Source organism: Leptopilina heterotoma, unplaced genomic scaffold, assembly GCF_015476425.1.
Source record: "Leptopilina heterotoma isolate Lh14 unplaced genomic scaffold, ASM1547642v1 Lhet_73, whole genome shotgun sequence".
NCBI classification, from domain to species: Eukaryota; Metazoa; Arthropoda; class Insecta; order Hymenoptera; family Figitidae; genus Leptopilina; species Leptopilina heterotoma.
The window spans coordinates 213,880-234,941 of NW_025111169.1; the positions used below are offsets into that span (position 1 = coordinate 213,880).

Consider the following 21,062-nt stretch of genomic DNA (forward strand, 5'->3'; position numbering starts at 1 on the left):
ATGAGAATTAAGAAAAAAATTGAATTCTTTTGTGAAATTTTATTGATAATAATTGAATTTTCGCAAAGATTTTACTATTTTAAAAAACAATAAAATTGTTTCGAAGTTTTATTGAAATTTTGTTGAAAATAATTATTGATTTTTTTGCAAAAAATTGTATTATTTATAAAAATAACTGAATTAGTAATTAGTTTTTCTTAACAAATTTTTAATCTTATATTTTCTAAATATTTCTCCAGACAGATTTGGATCGAGTTAGGAAAATTAGGGAATGGAAAATTAGGGAAAATGGAATTGGTCGAGGAAATCAGGAAATTGTCAGGGAATTTTATCGAGAAGTTGGGGAAAAAATCAAATTTTTGGAATTACTAAGAAAAATTAAGAACCTAAAATTCTGAACGTTCAAATGAAGGAAAATTTATTTTTTCTTCAAATATAATTTTTATTTCAATAATTTTGCGTCACTATCAAAAAAATTAATTATATAGTTTCTAAATATAAAATTTGTTCTTAATTTTACATTGAATTATTGCAATCAGTAATTTACGAAAATATTTTTAATAAAATATATTTTTCATATGAAAATTCAAAACTTGTGGATCATCAAAAATTTAAGTTTTTTTTGTCGAAATATTTTTGAAAAATTCAAAAAACATTAATTCTTCTTTGATTTTTTTTTCATAATTAAAACTTTTAAATTGCAGTAAATTTTGAAACAAAAATTCTTCAAGAAATTTTATTATTTATGAAAATAATTGAATTCTTGCAAAGAATAAAAAAATTTGTGAATAATTGAAATTCTTTGAAAAATTTTATTATTAAATTTATGGAAATAATTGAATTCTTATGAAAAATTTTATAACGAGAATTAAGAAAAAAAATTGAATTCTTGCGAAGAATTATATTTTAATTTTTGAAAACATAAACAATAATACTTAATTTTGTATATACTTAATAAGTGAATTTTTTTAAGTCGATATTTAAAACTAAAAAGAATATTGATAAATAATAATAATAATTTTTCCTGCACTTTTTTCAATTCTCATTGAAAAGTATATAAAGTAAAGCCAATAAAATTAAACGATTCAATAAAAAGAACGTCTAGATACATAATTGCAAACGAATGTTCGCCCTTTAAATACACCGACAATCGACCGGACATAATTTAATTAATGTAAATTTAACGAATCTCTTTTCGCATTTTTTTACATATACGATGAATGATGTATATAAGCGCATCATGCCAAGATTTTAATCAATAATCAAGTAATTACCAATTATTAAACATAGCCTGTCAAAAAGTAAAAGCACACATCCACACATATACACAAATTGTGGATTAAAAAAGCGCAACACAGAAACTCAACTCAATATTGTATATATGTATATATTAACTTTGTGAGTTAATAAAACAAGCGGTTACCCACTCGGTGAAGAGGATAGGAGGAGGAAAAGCAAGAGGAAGCGAAGATAAAATCGCTTACTATATAAAGTCGTAGCCCGAAAATGGGGTGGTCAGAGAGAAAGAAATCCAAGAAATCGTTTTTGATGAAGAAAGAGAAAGGAAAAGAGAAAGAGAGAGAGAGTCGTAAATTTACAAAAGCGGATCATTAAGTCGTTCAACGACTTCGTGGCAGGTCTGCATTATTGCAATTCGAAAAAATTTTTTTATCCTCACCATCCCAAATAATATTCTCTTTATACGCACTATATAGTGATGTACCTCATAAAATAAAATTTTATTTTTCTTCGTTTTTGATTCAAAATTCTTTTCTTTTCTTTTTCGCTTTTTTTTTTGTCTTTCAAAAAAGTGTACCCAATCAAATTGAATTAATTCAACGAGGGAAATTATTTTAAAGAGAAAAAAATGTAGTTTTTGTTAATTAACTATAGCAAATGATAAGCGTGTAACGCGGTATTCCATTTATTGTTAGTTTGTAGATTAAAAAACTTTATATTTTCAAAATTAAACATCAATTTTTGAATGATTTTATACTCAAAATTTAAAGAATTAACTTATTAAGTGCAAAATATGAAATATTCTTGTTTATTATTATTCAAAAATTTTAATAAAATTTTTCGCAAGAATTTCATTATTCTCATAAATAATAATTAATATTTTTTAGAGCAATTCAATTATTTTTAATACAATTTTAATAAAATTTCTTGGAAAAATACAATTATTTTTAAAAATATTAATTAAATTCGATTATTTTAAAAAATTTTAATATAAATTCAATTATTTTCGACAATTTTAATAAAATTCTTTTAAAATTATCATTATTTTCAAAATTTTAATTAAAATTCTATGTAAAAATTCAATTATTTTCAAAAATTGAGCACTCCAATGCAACAACTCGTTCGACGCTCGAAAAATTTTCGAGCGTCGAACGAGTTGTTGCATTGGAGCGCTCAATTTAGATAAAGTTCTTCGAAACAATTCAATTATTTTTATGAATTGTAAAATCCTATGCAAGAATTCAATTATTTTCATAAATAAGAAAATTCTTCGCAAGAATGAAAATATTTTTACAAATAATAATCAAATTCTTCAAAGGAATTCAATTATTATTATTATAAATAATAAAATATTTCGGAGGAATTTAATTATTTTTAATTAAATTTTAATTAAATTTTTCGAAAGAATACAATTATTTTTAAAAATATTAATTAAATTCAATTATTTTCAAGAATTTTAATAAAAATTCAATTATTTTCAACACTTCTTATAAAATTCTTCGAAACAATTCAATTATTCTTGTAAATAATAAAATTCTTCTGAGAAATTAAATTATTTTCAATACAATTTTAATAAAATTTCTCTAACAGGTTCAATTATTTTTAAAAATTGTAATAAAATTTTTCTAAACAACTCAATTGTTCTCAAAAGTTTTTAATAAAATTCTTTGTAAATTTCAATTGTTTTCAAAATTTTTAATTAAAATTATTTTGAAAAATTTCATTATTTTTACGAAATTTAATGGAATTCCTAGACAAAATTTAATTATTTACAAAAACTCTAATAAAATTTTTTAAAAGAATTTAATTTTCTATGAATATTTTTAATATAATTTAATAGGAAAATTATTATTTCAATTAATAATAAACACGATTATTTTAAAAACTTTAAAGAAAATCTTCATAAAATTCAATTACTTTCAAAATTTTCAGTAAAAATTAATTAAAAAAACTCAATTTTTTTTCAAGAAAATTGAAATAAATTCTTCAAAACAATTCAATTATTGTAAAGAATTTTAATAAAAATATTGCCAAGAATTAAATTATTCTTAATACAATTTTAATTAAATTTTTTTGAAAGAATTAAATTATTGAAAAAAAAATTTTTGATAAAATTCTTGAAATATATTTAATTATTTTCAAATTTTTTTATGAATACTTTGCAAGAATTCAATGATTTTCTGTACATAAATTTGAAAATTGAGAATTAATTTTGCGAATAAGTGCAAATTCTGTAAAATATAAATTCATTCGTTTGCACGTTGAAAAAAAAATTTCGGGAAAATTAAAATTTTTGCTATATTAATTTTGCTTAATTTAGAATTCGATCAAATTGAAAATCATCCATTAATATGTTAAAAGTAGAAATTTTGTATAATAAGAAAACTTTGGCTAAAATAATTTTGGAAACGAAAATTTTTTAAATGAAAATTAGTTAAATAAAAATTTTTGTTTCATAAAAGGAATGTCAATCAGAAACAATTTAATTAAATAGTAATTCGTAAGTAAATAAAAATTTTGCATAATAAAAATTCTGCTAAATAGAACTTTTTAGTAAAATAATTCTGTTATATGGAAAATTTTGGTAAAATAATTTTGTTTTATGACAAATGTTGGAAAAATAAATTTTTATTAAAAAAATCAAATTGAACATAAATTTTATTAAATAGAAATTTCAATAAGCACAATTTGTCGATATAAAACAGAAACTCTGAAAATTAATCCCACATTTCGTTAATCGGGGTCAATAACCCAAACTTATATCGTCTATTAAAAGCGCATGATGCACAATAAAAAAAATTTGTTTTAATGCATCGAATTCAGTATAATTTGTAAAAGAAATTTTCGATGCGCACACACAAAATCATTGAACTGATTTAATACATTTTTTTTCGAAAAAGGAAAAAAAAATAACTATAATATACGAGAGAAAAATGTGCGAAAGATTATTCTTTCGCTTTTCATCTTGAACTTCCACCTTATTTAACATTGAAACGAGTCTGAATTGTGATAAGTTTTTAATATGATATGAAAAGAAAGAGCAAGTACAATGAAAGGGAGTAAATCTCAAGCGCGTTAAGGCGTCACGCTCATTCTCAAAAAAGAAACAAAAAAAGATTGAATTCAAAGAAGGAAAATGGAATTGTTGAAGAGTCGTGCGACAGAAACATCTTGATTGTGGGAGATGAAAAGAAGAAGAGGAGAGATGACTGACATAAGTGCTGCTCGATGAAGTGCACATTTAAAAATTTAGCTATTTGTGTGTGGGGGAAAAAGATTTTCAAGCTTGAGGAGAGATTTTTTTTTGTGAAAAATCATGAAAAAGGAGGAGGAGAGAAAAATTTTTTGAAAAGAAGAAAAAGAAGAAGAAGTCGAAGGAAAAGATGAGGAGAAGACGATGACGAAAAAGTAGGGGAAGCGGCGCGTGGCTATAAGGATCGGATATCGCCAGATGCTACGACGAAACAAGCAGCTGTCTCCTGCCCTCCACTGCTTTTCCTCTCGCCTTTTCGGGAACCCGGCAGGTACTTCGACATCATGATGATCAGTGCAGGAACGTAACTATGCATCTCACCTGATGGTGAATACGATATGTCGATAAACAAATGCATCTTTTCTGATCATGAGGAATTCGTCTTACTTTACTATAAAAAGTATTAGATTGTATTGGGAGTTTACTTTCTTAATATTCTACCAAAATATGTATTTGGTTACACAGTAATTAAGTAAGGGAATTTCGCTTTTGAATTTTTTTACATTTTCGTCACTTGTTATTTTTCTTTAATTTAATTTGAAATTTTAACTTTGGTTCTAAATTACATTCGAAAATTTGCTCTGAAATAATTATTGACTTTTGAATTGGACAAATGGAGACTTCGCATTTATCTACTAAAACCTACTATTCACTACTTTTTTTAAGTTACGCTACTATTTGAATACTTTTTTTTAGATTTCAGCCACTAAAAGATACTATTTTTTTTTGTTTTTTAAATTTCCATTATACCATTCAATTATTTTCAATATCTAGTATTTTCATAAAATTTCACAGGAATTTCATTATTTACAAATTTTATTTATAAATTTCTTCGCAATCATTCAATTATTTTCATAAATAATAAAATTTCTCTAGAAATTCAGTTAATTTAGAATAGCATTTTCAAAAAAATTTCGAGAAAATCAATTATTTAACAAAATTTCTATACAATTCTTTACAATAATTCAATTACTTTCATTAATAATAAGATTTTTCATAAAAATTAAATTTAAAAAAATTTTGTTGATAAAATTCTAAGCAAGAATTCAATTATTTTCATAAATAATAAAACTCATCGAAGAATTTTTTAAATTAATTAATCGAAAAATTCAATTATTTTCACAAATGAAGTTTTCCACAGGAATTCAATTATTTAAAATAAAATTTTCATAATATTTATTATATTTTGAAACAATTAATTATTTAAAACAATGTTTTTTAAAATTCTCATGAAGAAAATTCAATTATTTTCAAAAATAACATAATTTTTCACAGACATTCAATTCTTTTTAATCATTTAAAAAAATTTTTTCGCAATAAGTCAATTATTTCCATATAATATATGAAAATAATTGAGTTATTGCGAAAAAATTATATAAATTATATTATAATAAAACTCATCGAAGAATTTCAATTATTTTTGAAAATTTTTAATAAAATTCTTAGCAACTATTCAATTATTTTCCTAAATAATAAAATTCATCGCAGGATTTCAATTATTTAAAAAAATTTTTGATAAAATTTTTTAGAAGAATTAAATTATTTTTCAATACATTTTTAATTAAATTTTTTCGAAAGAATATAATTATTTTCAAAATTCAATTATTTACAAAAATATAACAATTTTTCACAGAAATTCAATTATTTTCAAATATTTTAATAAAATTGTTTGAAAGAAATCAATTATTTTAAATACAATTTTAATTAAATTTTTTGAAAATATTTCAATTATTCTTTTAGATTTTCATTAAATTCTTCCCAAAAAATCAATTATTTACATAAATATTAAAGATAAATAACAAAATTATTCCCGAAAATTCAATTATTTTGAGGCATTTTAATAAAATTTCGTTGCAAAATTCAATTATTTTCATAAATAACAATATTCATTATAAAAATTCAATTATTATGAATACAATTTTAAAAAAATTTGATGAAAGGTTTCAATTATTTTTTACAATTTTAAATAAAGTTTTTCGAAAAAATTCAACTATTTTCTAAACTTTTAATAAATTCTTGGAAAAATGGAAACCATTCAATTTTTTTTATAAATAGTAAAATTCTTCGCAAAAATTAAATTATTTTTATAAATAATAATATTTTTCTCAGGAAGTTAATCACAAGAATTCAATTGTTTTTAAAAGTATAATAAATATCTTCTTGTAAATTCAGTTATTTTAACAAATTCTAATAAAATCGTTCGCAAGAATTCAAATATTGTCAAAAATTTTAATTTGATTCTTTGTAAAATTTAATTATTTTTAAAAACTTTTTGCAATTTAATGATTTTTAATATCTATACTATTTTCATAAAATTTCTAAACAGAATTCAATTATTTCAAAATTTTTTTGTTAAAATCTTAGTAAGAATTCAATTCTTTTCTTGGATAAGAATAATTTCTAAGGAATTCATTTACTTAAATTAGAATTTGCATAAAATTAGTCGAAAGAAATCAATTAATTAAAATTATTTTCTAAAATTCTTCGCAAGAATGAAATTATTTTGATAAATATATTTAAATTTTGTCATGAATAATATAATTCTTTGCAGGAATTCAATTTATTAGCAGGATAAGAAAGAAGTATAAATATTTTTGATGAAAATTAGGAAAAAGTCAGGAAAATAATAGAATGGAATTTTTGTCAGTTTTTTGAAGTTTCTAAAACGAGTTTTTTTGATCGTCAAGTTTAATTTTTCGGTAGTTACTTTTTGCTAGTTTTTTAAAATTATAATTATCGAGTGCGAAGTCTGCAAATGACAATTACGTGCAATCTCTTCTCTCTAAATTTGAATTAGTAAAAATATTTACTAATTCGAATTAGTAACTTACTTTTTGCTTTTGAATTCGTAAATTTTACTAATAAATTGTAATTTCTACTAATTTACTGATGTTTTTGTAAAATCATTATTTAAATTAATATTTTATTTAATTATTTATGAATTTATGATTTTGAATTAGTAAATTTTACTAATAAATTAGTAGAATTTGCATGCATATAATTAATATTATATTAATATTCATAATAATATTATTTTAATTTTTTTAATTATTAAAAAAATAATTGTTTGTTTCGGTTGGAAAATTTTCTTCCATTCTCAATCCAAAATGCAATATTGTATAGGTATATATATAGGACAATATAACGAACATTTAAGTTTTATTTGTTTCTTTTTGTCTCTTTGATTCTCATCGAGAAATAAAAATTAGAGTGAATGAATACTTATTTACAACTGCGGGAAGGAAATTATTGTGATTATTTAGACATGTGCAGCGCATGGTGTTCATTGTTCCTTTCGTCTTTGAATAAATTCAATATATATAGAGAGAGAAATACGGCACTGGCTGTACATTCAGCTTCTTTAATGATTCGCATGTTGCGCACTCGAGTCTTCCGTAAGAAAAGGGAATGCCAAAAAAAAGCTTTATTCACTTGTGTCGTGGGTACTGACACATTTTCAAACTAATTTACATATGTATATATTTTTCTCACCGCTCGTAGAATTTTACTTTTAATTTTCTTTATTTCTTTCGTAAAATGAAAAATCTGAGAATCAAAGAAAAGTCAGGGAAATACAGAATTAAATTTTCGTGGCAACCCTGTCTCGATTATTTTATTTAATTAATTCTTTCTTAATTCTCAGGAATATGATTTTGTACAAAAGAATCGAAATCTTCTATAACTTTTGGCAATGACGTAGGCAGAAATAATATTTCGATAATCTCTCTTTGATTTTTCTTTCTTCTTGACGTGTTAAATCTAAGCTTAAACACCAGGTGAAAAGTTTTAGTTTTAATGAAATCATTTACGAATGACTTGCATAATAAGGGTATTCTTTTCAAAAGTTGAATACACAAAAATTGAAGTTCTCGAAAGTTCTCTTTGTAAAGGTATCTTCATTTTTATGCGTTAGAATTAAAAAAAAAAGAAATAAAGAACTTGATAAACTAAAAAAAAATTTTTTTTAAGCTATAGAATTGGACATAAATTTGAATTGTTGGCCGTTATGAGCTGAATCACTAATTTCAGACAATAGCTTTTTCTGAAGGGAAATCTTGTAAATCCGGTTGACCCCACGTTCTTTTCTTTTCTAGTGCTAATCTTATGCAAATGTCTGAATTCTGACGCAGAGTATTTAATTTTTTAATAGGCTACAGTCAATTCAAATAAGAAAAAGGGGGTTGAATTGTACATTAATATATTTATGGTCAATAATGGCAACCAGTAATAAATTCTCCTCCTTTTATGAGAAATATGTTTTGTTGTCAAGAAACAATAAATAAAAGCAAATTTTTTTGAATCAGAATTGAACAAAAATGGAATTGTTTATTTAGAAATGATATTGGAGATTTTGAAAATATACGATTTTTTAAATTTAGAATTAAAATTAAATCTAAAAATAGTTTTTTTTGATAAAAAAACACGTATTTTCCATTTTTTCTCAAATTAAAAATTTAAACAATTTATTTATTAAGTACATAATTTATTTATTATTTTTAGAAAATTCTATTTTTTTCACAAATAATAATATTCTTTGGTACCTAGAATTCAATTATTTTCAATACAATTTTAGCAAAATTGCGAAAGGATTCAATTATTTTTTTAAATTTTTAATAAAGTTTTTTGAAAGAATTCAATTATTTTCTAAACTTTTAATAAATTCTTGTAAACAATTCAATTTTTTTATAAATAGTAAATTTCTTCGTAAAAATTAAATTTTTATAAATAATAATATTCTTCTCAGGAATTTAATAATTATTTACAATACAATTTTAATAACATTTAATAGTAACATTATTCATTAAAATTATTGACAAAATCGATTATATTAAAAAATTAAAAGAAATTTTTTGTATAAGAATTCAATTCTTGTCCAAACAACAATTTTTTATAAAAATACTGAAAAGAATTCAATTATTTCTGAAAAATTTTAATTAAATTCTTCGCTGAAATTTTACTATTTTCATAAATAATAAAATTCTTCTGAAGAATTTAATTATTTTTATTATAATTTCAATAAAATTTTTTGTATAAATGTAATTATTTTTATAAATAATATAATTTTTTAATATAATTTTTTCGCAGAAATTCAATTATTATTTTTATAAATAATGAAATTCTTCAGAAAAATCCAATTATTTTGCATATAATTCTAATAGATTTCTTCAAAAAAATTTAATTAATTTTCTAAAGAAGACAATTCTTTGCAGGGATTTTCAATATTATTTTCATAAATAATGAAATTTTTCAGAGGAATTTAATTATTTTTAATATAAATTTAATAAAATTTCTCTAAAGAATTTAATTATTTTTCTGATAAATAAAAAAAATTCTTCAGACAAATTAAATTATTTTTGTTATAATTTTAATGAAATTCTTCGCAGAAATTCAATTATTTTTATAAATAATAAAATTCTTCAGAGAAATTTAATTATTTTGGTTATAATTTTTATGAAATTCTTCGCAGAAATTCAATTATTTTTATAAATAATGAAATTCTTCGCAGAAATTAAATTTAATAAAATTTAATAAATAATAAAATGCATGGCAGGTATTCAATTATTTTCTTGAATATCTAATAAAATGTTTTTTTTAATAAATTATTTGAAAATTATTTAGCGAATTGAAGTTTACTTAAAAATTAAAAAAATAATTAAATTTTAGAAGAGAATCGTTGGCAACTTTGATAAATAATTGAATTTCAAATGCTTTCAAATTGTAATTTTAAATAATTCGAATTAAAAAATCTAATGAAGTTGGTTTTTTGATGAATTTTTTAAAAATTAGTTGAATTTCTGAATTTGTCTTTAATTGAAATATTTTCTAATAATCAAAATTTCGTAAAATTTTTCTAAAAAATTATTAAAAATAATTTATTTAGAGAAGAATTTTAATTGAGAATTCTAAAAAATAATTGAAATAAAATTTTGAAAATAATTTTTGGAAAGAATTGATACTCTAATAGCAATTCTTATAAATTATTGAATTTTAAAAGGTTTGATATTTTAAATTTTTGAAAATTTTAAATTCTATGATAAAATAATAATTGGTAAAAAATTGAGTATTTACTTATTTAAAAAATAATTGAATATTTATTTATTTAAAAAAATAATTAAATATTTATTTATTTTAAAAAATAATTGAATATTTATTTATTTAAAATAATAGGTAATTGAAGTTTCGAATAATTTTACAATTTTGAAGTTGTTCACAAATAAATGTATTTCAAGAAACATTTTATTGCTTATCTAATCATTTTTTAGAGTGAATAAGAATATTCTCTAGAGTCGGGGAAAAAGTCTAAATTCTCTCCGGAAATCAGGGGAAAAATCACATTTTTCTGGCAAGCCTAGATAATAAATTTGATAACCATTTTCTTTTTTGCTGTAGAAATAGGAAAAAAAAATCTTGATTACACATATTTGTATATTAAAGTGTGTTTAATAATTTTACAGCAAGTCCTTGAAGTTGTTTGGCAATTTACACTCGATTACGAATCTCATCAAGGTGGACCCTCGCCACCTTTTCTCTAGCGCTTCCAAGAATTTGCAGAAGCCAGGTGCATTCACATCTTATCCAAAGTTTGTTCGGCGTCCCATGTCAGCAAACTCTCCGGGCACAATATATGTATATAGGAAGCTCTCTTCCAAGTGCTGCCTTGAGCTTTATCGAAAATTTGCAAAGCATGGCTCGTGCCAAAGGAAACTGGCAGCTGCTCTTATACTTGAAAACTTGGAATAGTCACAGTCTCGCCTCTTTTGATGGTTTTCGTTTCCCTTGTCTCGTTTGTCCCTCGCCTTCTCTTCCTCACGCACATTGAATCCATATGTAACTTTTTTGGAAAAATTTCCAAAGCCCCGGGATTAGGACTCACTCACTCACACAAATACTATTCATATATTCGACCTATCCCTATACAGATTGCAAGAAGACCGGTCAAGTATAGAACACGGGCACGCGACCTTAGAAAATTATTATTCACATTGCTGTGGTTTAAGATCCCCAGCAAATGCAGCTGCGCCAAATGTGTGTGTGTATATATAGGACAATGATTGACATTTTCATGATGTTATTCTCTTCTTTTTTCAATTTTACTTTTTTTCCCCTTTTTTTTCTTACTTTTAACCTCTTACTTTTGGGAAGGTGTGTGAAACACCTTTCGGGTTATTTCGTTTGTTCAATGCACCTTATCCTTTAACATGCACTTTGCCATTGTATTGCACCCTTTATTGGACTAACCAACTATTTTCGATGTACCACGAGAGTTATAACTCTATTATGTATATACTTTGACGTTTTACGCAAACTATTATATGTATTATGCTAAAGAAAGGCAAAAAAAATTATTTTTCATGTATTGTTTGTTTATTTGCAGATGGTCTGGTGATGAAGTTTGTGTATACATTCAAGAGACGGTGTGGATGTAACCTGTCGAAAGATTATGTGAGTTTTTATTATTTTTTTCTTTCGTGATTTCAATATTCTTTGAAAATTTTTTTCTTTGATGTGAAACCCTTTTTTTTGGTGAAATGACATGTTCGATGAAACTTCGAACGACTGGAATTGAATGAAGGGGGAATTTTAATTTTGTGCAAGGAATGGAAAATATTATGGGTTTGAATTTTTAAAGTGAGAATAGTTTTAATCAGGAATCGTCACGAAAATTTAGTTTTGTTTCTGAGTTGATACAAAATTAAAAAATTGAGTTAAGTTTTTTTGCGACTCGAAAATAAATTAAAAAAATGAATTTTGTTTCTTGTCGACTCGAAAATAAACGAAGAAAATCAATTTAATTTCGTATCGACCCAGAACTAAAGATTGAAAAACGAAATTTTGTTTTTGAATTTTTATTTTCTTGCTTGAAAGTAAATATTTGAGTTTCTAAGACATTAGTTTCGAGTTAACAAGAAACTAAATTATTTACTTTTAAGCAGAAAACAAAATATTTAATTAATTAATATTTCGTTTTCTGTATAGTGAGTTTAGTGTTTGTGTGATTGACACTAAATATTTAAATTTTTTAAATTTCAGTTCCGAGTCCAGAAAAAATTAAATTCAGTTTAATTTAATTTCTAGTCGACATATATAGAACTAAATTTAGTTTTGAGTCGCCACGAAACTAAAATCAGTTTGTCAATTTAATTTCGTGTCGGCTCGAAACAAAATTAAAAGCAAATTTTTAATTCAGTTTTTGTTTCAGCCTCATTTCCTGATTTTAATTCTTAAATTTGCGGAGAAAAGAGATTTTTGCGAATAAAAATTTATGCAATACATTAATCAATGCAAGGAATAATTTTAGAAAAGCAACAAAAGATTGTCTTAAAATTGGTATAAATGAAACTTCTTTGCATCCTTAAAACAACATTTAAAAGTATTTAATTATTTACAAATTTTTATTTATCTTGTTTTAATTTAAGATTTTTCTCAAATTAAAATATTGTTGAATAAAAATTTAGATTTACTTAATAAACAGCGTCGTTAAATATAAATAATACAGTTTACTGTCTAAGTCTGAATTAGTAATTTTTTACAAATTAAAGAATGCTGTTCTTTTACCAATTAAATTGTAAGTATTTTACCAATTTTTAGTAGAAAACTAATAATTTATTTGTGGAAAGTTAATATTTATTTATTTAATTTAATATTTTATTTAGAAAGAATTTTATGTAAGTAAATGTATTTAAAAGTAAAATTAGCAGTTTTCTACTAATAATTAGTAAAATCCTTAAAATCTAATTGGCAACAAATCCGCAATTTTTAATCATTAGAAAACTACTAATTCTGATTCTGAATGTTGCTTCGCAACAGTTTTAATTCGTTTTTTATCTCAATTTGATATCATTATAGGAGAACTGAGTTTTTGAAAAATTCAATTAGGAGATTAAATTAATTACATTCGGTTAAATAGACATTTTTCGTCTGCAGAATTCTTGAAATAGTTGCAGTTGCAGATTTAATTCGTTGATTAGTATTTTTCGATTAGTCTTTTCGTTCGTTAACTATTTCATTCTTTTGGAATTTTTTTTTCATTTCGAAAGAATTAAGTATTCTTCGGTGTGAAAATTAATAAGTACAAATTTCATTATGGAAAGTTTCTTCAATTTGAAATTAGATTTAGTTTGGTTGTTTCGTTCTTCTAAATATTGTTTATTTCGAAAGGATTAAGTATTCTTCAATTTTCGGTGAGAAAATTAATAAGATCGCAAATTTCTTTATGGAAAGTTCTTTTAATTTGAAACTAGATTTTTAGTTTGGTTGAGATATTCTTGTAATTCTTGCAAAATAAGGATTTGTTATTATACTATTTCAATAGATATTCTTTTTGGTGCTAGGAAAAACGAATAAAATATAACTTTTACTATTTTTATAATAAAATCTAAATTGTTTGGAGTTTTTGCCAATTTCTGGGAAATTTTTACTATTTTTGGAGTAAAATTCATTATTCGTTCGAAGTAAATTCTATATAGTAAAAATTATTTCGGACGTAGTAAAATCTACTCTGAAAATAGTAAAAATTTAGACAATTATTTCTGTCAATTTTTACTATTTTCGAAGTAAAATTCACTATGCGCTCAAAGTAAATTCTATGGTAAAAATTATTTTGGACGTAATAAAATTTCCTCTGAAAATAGTAAAAATTGTGACAATTGCTGGCAATTTTTACTATTTCGGAATAAAATTCACTATACGTTCTGACGTAAATTTTAGTAAAAATTATTTCCGAAGTAGTTCAATTTACTCTGAAAATAGTAAAAATTGTGACAATTTTTGTCAATTTTTACTATTTTCGGAGTTAAATTCACTTTTTCGAAAAAAATTTCAAAGTAAATAAAAGTTTGAAGTAAATTTAAAAATTAAAAATTATTTTATACGTAGTAAAATTTACTCAGAAAATAGTAAAAATTGTGACAATTTTTACTATTTTCAGAGTGAAAATTTAAAATTAATTAAAAAAATTAGAATTAAAATTGAAATTAAAATTTATTTTTGAATTTTAATTTTTGCAAAATTTTAAATTTACTACGTTTGAAGTAAATTCAAGTAAAATTTACTCTGAAAATAGTAAAAATTATTACAGAAATGCGCAGAAATTCGAGACAGTTTAGGTTTTAGTTTGTAAATAGTTAAAAAGCTAAAAAGTGACTTTATATTTTTTTACGTGTATAAAAATATATCAGGAATGTAAATTTCTCTTCGTAAAAAATACAATTGAATAAATTTTCATCTCGAATAGGAAATTCTTGATAAAAATTAACAGAGTTTGTAGAGAAACTAAAGTGTTTAATTCGTCCCCCGAGGACTGATTCCACTTGCTTCTTACATAATTATAATCGTGATTCCCGTGAAATTCTCCCCCTTTTATTAACCGAGAGAAAATAAAATAAGGGAGAGAGAGTGACGGAATTAGCCATTTGAATCGTAACAAGTGCTTCTGAAAAGCAGATCTTTTTCTCGCACTCTTCATCAAAGAATCTTGTTAATCGAACTAGGAGATCCCCATTTCTGATAAATTTCCGACCCTTCAAAAAGGGCATTTTATTCGATACGCACATTTACTCTATTAGATATACTTAAGTCTATTGGGAATTATTAAATGGAAACCTTCATCTCTATATGTTTAGAACTAGATAGTCGGCGAGACGGTGATAATCGTGGAATAAAGATTTGTTCGAGATTTTCGAAAAACGACGAGGAGCTGAAATAAAAGTGGAGTGAGGACGCCCGTAGGGAGCAGTCGAGGATAGAAAGGAAGTGGCGAAGGGGAAGAAGCGAATATCCTTCCTGTTTTCCCCTTCCCGCGCATCAGCAGCTGCTCGGATTTGAGCACGTGCTACAACCACTGCGTTGCGATGCTTACGTAGGTATAGTCCACATATATATATATTATAAATATAAATGGTAGGTGAGACACCGAATAGGTGCCTTATATATACATAGTCACGTATGTAAGCACGCGTTTACAAATGCTTAAGTGGTGCACCCTGCCTTATAGAATATTCATGTTGGAAATCTTGATATTCTAGATCTCGGCAATTTTGTATATATATGTAGAGATTGCAGTGGAGACTCCACTTCCCCTGACACAATATTCTTCAATAATTCTTCTTCTTTTTTCTCTTTCTCTTTCTCTATTTCTCTCTTTTTTCGACTGAGGGTTATTCAATTCAAGGAAGAATGGGACAGACAACAACGCAACTCCGAGGGGTACAGAGTGGAAAAAAGTGAAACCTGTATCGTGAGCTTTTTTCACCAACTCTCCTCACTCATGACGAATTGTGTTATTTTTCCCCATATTGGTCACGGTGGGGGACAGTTTTCAAAAATCATTATTGGGGACTAGGACAACTATTGGCTTCTTCTTGAAAATAAAAATTATAGGTTTCTGGAATTCTTGTGTGCACCAGGTCAAATATGGGGGATACACTACTTGAAGTGATGAGCGTGCAGGGGAGATTTATTTTCGAATAGTGGACACCTTGGATTTTTCGAAAATTCGGAATATGGAGTTTTGATTTTTTCTAGTTTTGTTTGAAGGAATTTTTAATTTTTAATAGAATTTATTTTCTGAAAAAAATGTGAATTTTCTCTGAAATTTGTTCATTAGAATATTTGTTTATCAAATTTTGGAACAATATTATTTTATACAAGTTTCAGATTCAAAATTCAAAAAAATCATTTAGGTATTCATTCACCATTTAATGATTATTATTTATTATTTTCAAAAACATGAATTAAATTCTTTGAAACAATTCTCAATATTCTTCATAAGTAATAAAATTCTTGCCAAGAGTTAAATTATTTTTAGTACAATTTTAATTAAATTCTTGGCAAGAATTCAATTGTTTTCATAAATAATGTAATTCAACGTGGGAATTTAATTATTTTCAATCTTCAAATTTTAATGAAACTGTTAAAGAAAATTGAATTATTTTCGTAAATAATAAAATACTTCAGAGAAATTTTATTCAAATAAGAGAATTTTTTTATAATTAACAAAATTTATTATTTTTATGAAAATAATTGAATTTATGCGAAAGAATTTTATTATTTATGAAAATAATATTGAATTTATGCGAAGAATTTGATTAAAGTTATAACCAAAATAATTGAAATTATCTGAAGAATTTTATTATTTATGAAAATAATTTAATTTTTGCGAAAAAAAAGAATTTTATTAAAATTATTACCAAAATAATTGAAATTTCTCTGAAGAATTGTATTATCTAAGAAAATAATTAAATTTCTGCGAAGAATACTGCTAAAAAAAATTCAATTATTTTCATAAATAATAAAATTCTTCAGATATATTCAATTATTTTGATTATAATTTTTCAATCAAATTCTTTGCATAAATTCAATTATTTTCATAAATAACAAAATTGTTGTTCAAATATTTTCAATTATTTTTAATATAATTTTAATAAAATTATATCATTTCTTTAATTTTCGATATAATCCTTTTAAGAATTTAATTACTTTGAAAGTTTGAATGCAATCTCAACTTAATTTCTCTAAAAAAATTAATTTTTTTCAAAACAATTGTATTACTTATTTTTAAAAATGTAAATAAAATTCTTTGCAAGAATTCGATAATTTTCATAAATAATAAAATTCTTCAGAGGAATTCAATTATTCAAATATATAATTTTAATAAAATTTTTCAAAATAATTGAATATTTTTCCAAAATTTCAATATAATTTATCGCAAGTAATGTCTTATTTTCATAAGTTATAACATTATTTAAACGAAGGGAATTACTTTTAAAAATTTTGATAAAATTCTGTACAAAAATTCAATTATTTTGAATACAATTTTTTATTAAATTCCTTGAAAGAATTTAATTACTTCTAAGAATTTTAATAAAATTCTATGAAAAAGTTGAATTATTTTCAAAAACTTTAATAAAATTCTATGTAAGAATAATTAAGTTATTTCAAATTTGAAATTGAAAGAGTTACAAAAATTGGGATATAGTATTAAAAAAAATGAAATTAAAGTTTCGAAGAACTGTCGAAAAATAATTAATAATTTTTTATTTAGAGAAGAAATTTTGTTAAAAATTGTAGAAAATAATTAAATTTTGGAAAGATTGCAGTTGCAATTTTGAGAAATAATTAAATTTCAAAAGGTATTAACTTCATTTTTTACTGTAAACTTCTTTTATTATTAAATGTTTTTCAATTCAGGTTTACATATTTTTCTAATTGTAGTTTATTTGACTTTTGTGAAAGAAAACAGTTTTCCAATTTGTTTGAATAGAGTTAGGTTTGAAAGCTGAGTAGTTTTGAGGTTTGAATAGATAAAATTAGAGAAAAAAAATAATCCACTTGAAAATATCCAATTTTCAAGAATTTAGAAATCTTTTTCTTCATTGGATAATAATTTCGCTTCTTTTTCTTTTTATTCTTCAGAAGAAGAAGAATTTCATTATTATTTTTTCGTAGTTTATTATCCTTTTTTCTTAGCAAAAATCCCTTTCCCCGAATTTCTTACGTAATAATTGACATAAGAGAAAAAAAATGAATCTCGAAATCCATTCACATGAAGGCATAGTTTTTTGGAGAAACAAACTATGCATTGTAAAATTTTTCCTCGAATTTCTCCTCTCAAGGAAAGAGTAGTGAATATTTTTTACTCACCTCGTATTTATGACAAAGGGAACACTGCTTGATCCAGCTTTTTTTTTTTTTTTTGTATCCGTGCACATGCACTACAATAACCTGCCTGTGTATACACATTCTAGAGTCTTCCGAACACACATATGTACATTTATTTCCACACATGTATAGACATTTATTTTTTATCTGTGTGTGTATAGAAATAAATGTTTAGAAACGTACCTGCAATATACGCATAAAAAGCAGGCCCGGTGTGTATACATGTATACTGCCGTGAAGAGCCAAAGAATGGCGCCATTCACACTTTTTCGGGGTCGACCTTTGTTGTACATTGTGCCATGATTTTCAATTCTCTATTGTTGATGCACGAAATGCAAAACTATTGCACTGCGGATGGTGTCGTCCGCGTTCTTGAGATTCATTTTTATTATATGTATGTATATACGTCCGACTTTTTGTAAAAAGGGAAAAGGGAAAGGAAAAGGTGTCGATGTTGTTTTTCTTATTATTTCTAAAGATATTGAAAATCCAATATTTTTCGATTTTACTTTAGACACGCTCTTGACTTTTGGGACATGAATCTCTCTTTAAAAAGTATTTTGTATATCTTTAGTGTGCTTCGAGAATAGGTCAGTTTCTCCCTTTTGAATCCTTGATTTCTTTTTTTTTTCTTTTTTTTTATTCCCCCCTTGTATAAATACAAGAACATCAGCACTAGTTTATTCTATTTTTGAATTTATTATATTATCAAACAGGTTGGTGATACTTTTATTTGGTCATTTTTCATCATTTTGAGATTTACGGTGGGAATTATTTACGAGTTTAAGTGAACGTTCTTTAAGAGATCGGGGCGCTGGAATTTCTCGTAGATATTATTAAATGCAATATTTTTTAAGAGCATGTGGGAAATATCTCTCGAAAAAAAGTGGTTTCCCACGTGTCGTCTCACTCCGAATTTTCGTTGACTCAACTTCTTGTAACTACGAAATTGACCCAATTAGATATTGTAATTATCACATATATATTTCATTAAATCGATGTAACTTGTAGATGTTTAGGTGCAAGTGTACAACACAATTATTATTAAAAAATTTTTATAAAATTCTTGACAAGAACTAAATTTATTCAAAATTACAAAATTTACAAATTACAATAACATTTTCTCAAGAAGAATTACGCAGAATTATGAAAAGTGAATTAATTTCTAAATTTTCCGTGCAAAAATTGTATGACAAAACTTGAGTAGAGGTATTCTCCAAATCTGAATTTGTAATTCAATTATTTTCATTATTATTTTTGAACTTTTAGATAAAATTCTTTGCAAGAATTCTTAAATTTTTATAAATAATAAAATACTTTGCTAGAAGTCAATTATTTTCATAAATAATAAAATTCTTTGCAATAATTCAATTATTTTTAAAAATAATAAAATTTTTCAAAGAAATACAATCATTTTCGAATTTTTAAATAAAATTCTTTGCAAGAATTCAATTATTTTCAAAAATAATAAAATTTTTCAAAGAAATACAATCATTTTCGATTTTTAAATAAAATTCTTTGCAAGAATTCAATTATTTTCAAAAATAATACAATTTTTCAAAGAAATACAATTATTTTCGAATTTTTAGATAAAATTCTTCGCAGCAATTCAATTATTTTTAAAATTTTAATCCGATTGTTTACAAGAATTCAATTATTTTCATAAATAATAAAATTCTTCGTAAAAATTAAATTTTTTTTCGAATTTTTAGATGAAATTCTTCGCAAGAATTAAATTATTTTCAAAATATTAATCTAATTCTTTGCAAAAATTCAAATATTTTCATTACAATTTTTATAAAATTTCTCGAAAGAATTTAGCTATTTTCAAAAATTGTAATAAAATTTTCGGAAGAATTGAATTGTTTAAAAAAAATGTTATAAAAAATATTAAAATTATTATTAACTACAATTATTAGCAAAATCGATTATATTCAAAGAAATTAAAGAAATTCTTCGCAAAATTCTTTTATTAAAAAAAAAAAAATTAAAACAAATTCTTCAAAATAATTTAATTAATATTCTTAAAAATTTTAATAACATTTTTCGCGAGAATTCAATTTTTTTCAAAAATAATAAAATTCTTCGAAGAAATTTAATAATTTTCGAATTTTTCGATAAAATTCTTCGCAAGACTCAATTATTTTCATAAATAATAATATTCTTCGAAGACATTAAATTATTATCATAAATAATAAAAATCTTAGCAGAAATTCTATATTATTTTTAAAAATTTAATACGATTCTTTGCAAGAATTAATTTATTTTCAAAATTTTAATCCGATTGTTTACAAGGATTCAATTATTTTCATAAATAATAAAATTCTTCGCAAGAATTCAATTTTTTTCGAATTTTTCGATAAATTTTTTTGCAAAAATTCAATTATTTTCATAACCAATAAAATTCTTCAAAGGAATTCAATTACTTTCGAATTTTTAGATAAAATTCTTTGCAGGAATTCAATTATTTTCATAAATAATAAAATTCTTTGCAAGAATTCAATTATTTTCATAACTAATAAAATTCTTTGAAGGAATTCAATTTATTATTTTTGAATTTTTAATCGAAATTGAATTTAGCGGAAATATCATTTAACATAATTTTAGTGTGTCGAACATTTAAATGTCAGAATTCCGTTTCATCTGATTTTTATTTATCAATGCAATGAAAAATTGGACAAATTGAAATCCAATGAAAATATAAATTCTATAGTATGTAGAAATTCGACTCACTAAAATTCTGTCCAATGAAATGTCTTCTAAAATAAAATTCGATAAGATTTAATTTCTTTTGAATAAATAAACTTTTTGTCAATTAAAAATGTTGTTTAAGAAAACTTCAATAACCTTGTTTTGTTGAGTAAAACTTTTGCTGAATAAAAATTCTGATTAATCTAAATTCAAAAATTTG

At 23.4% G+C, this 21,062-nt stretch overlaps 1 protein-coding gene across 6 annotated transcripts in view; it reads left to right on the forward strand.

Moving 5' to 3' along the window:
* The window catches only part of LOC122510670 (neurogenic locus protein delta), a 233,644-nt gene that overhangs the window by 35,655 nt on the left and 176,927 nt on the right, over positions 1 to 21,062 (forward strand). For all 6 annotated transcript variants that reach the window (XM_043625479.1, XM_043625478.1, XM_043625483.1 and 3 more), the window contains one exon: positions 11,868 to 11,935. The gene's annotated coding sequence lies outside the window, so the exon portion shown is untranslated. The remainder of the gene's footprint in view (positions 1 to 11,867; positions 11,936 to 21,062) is intronic.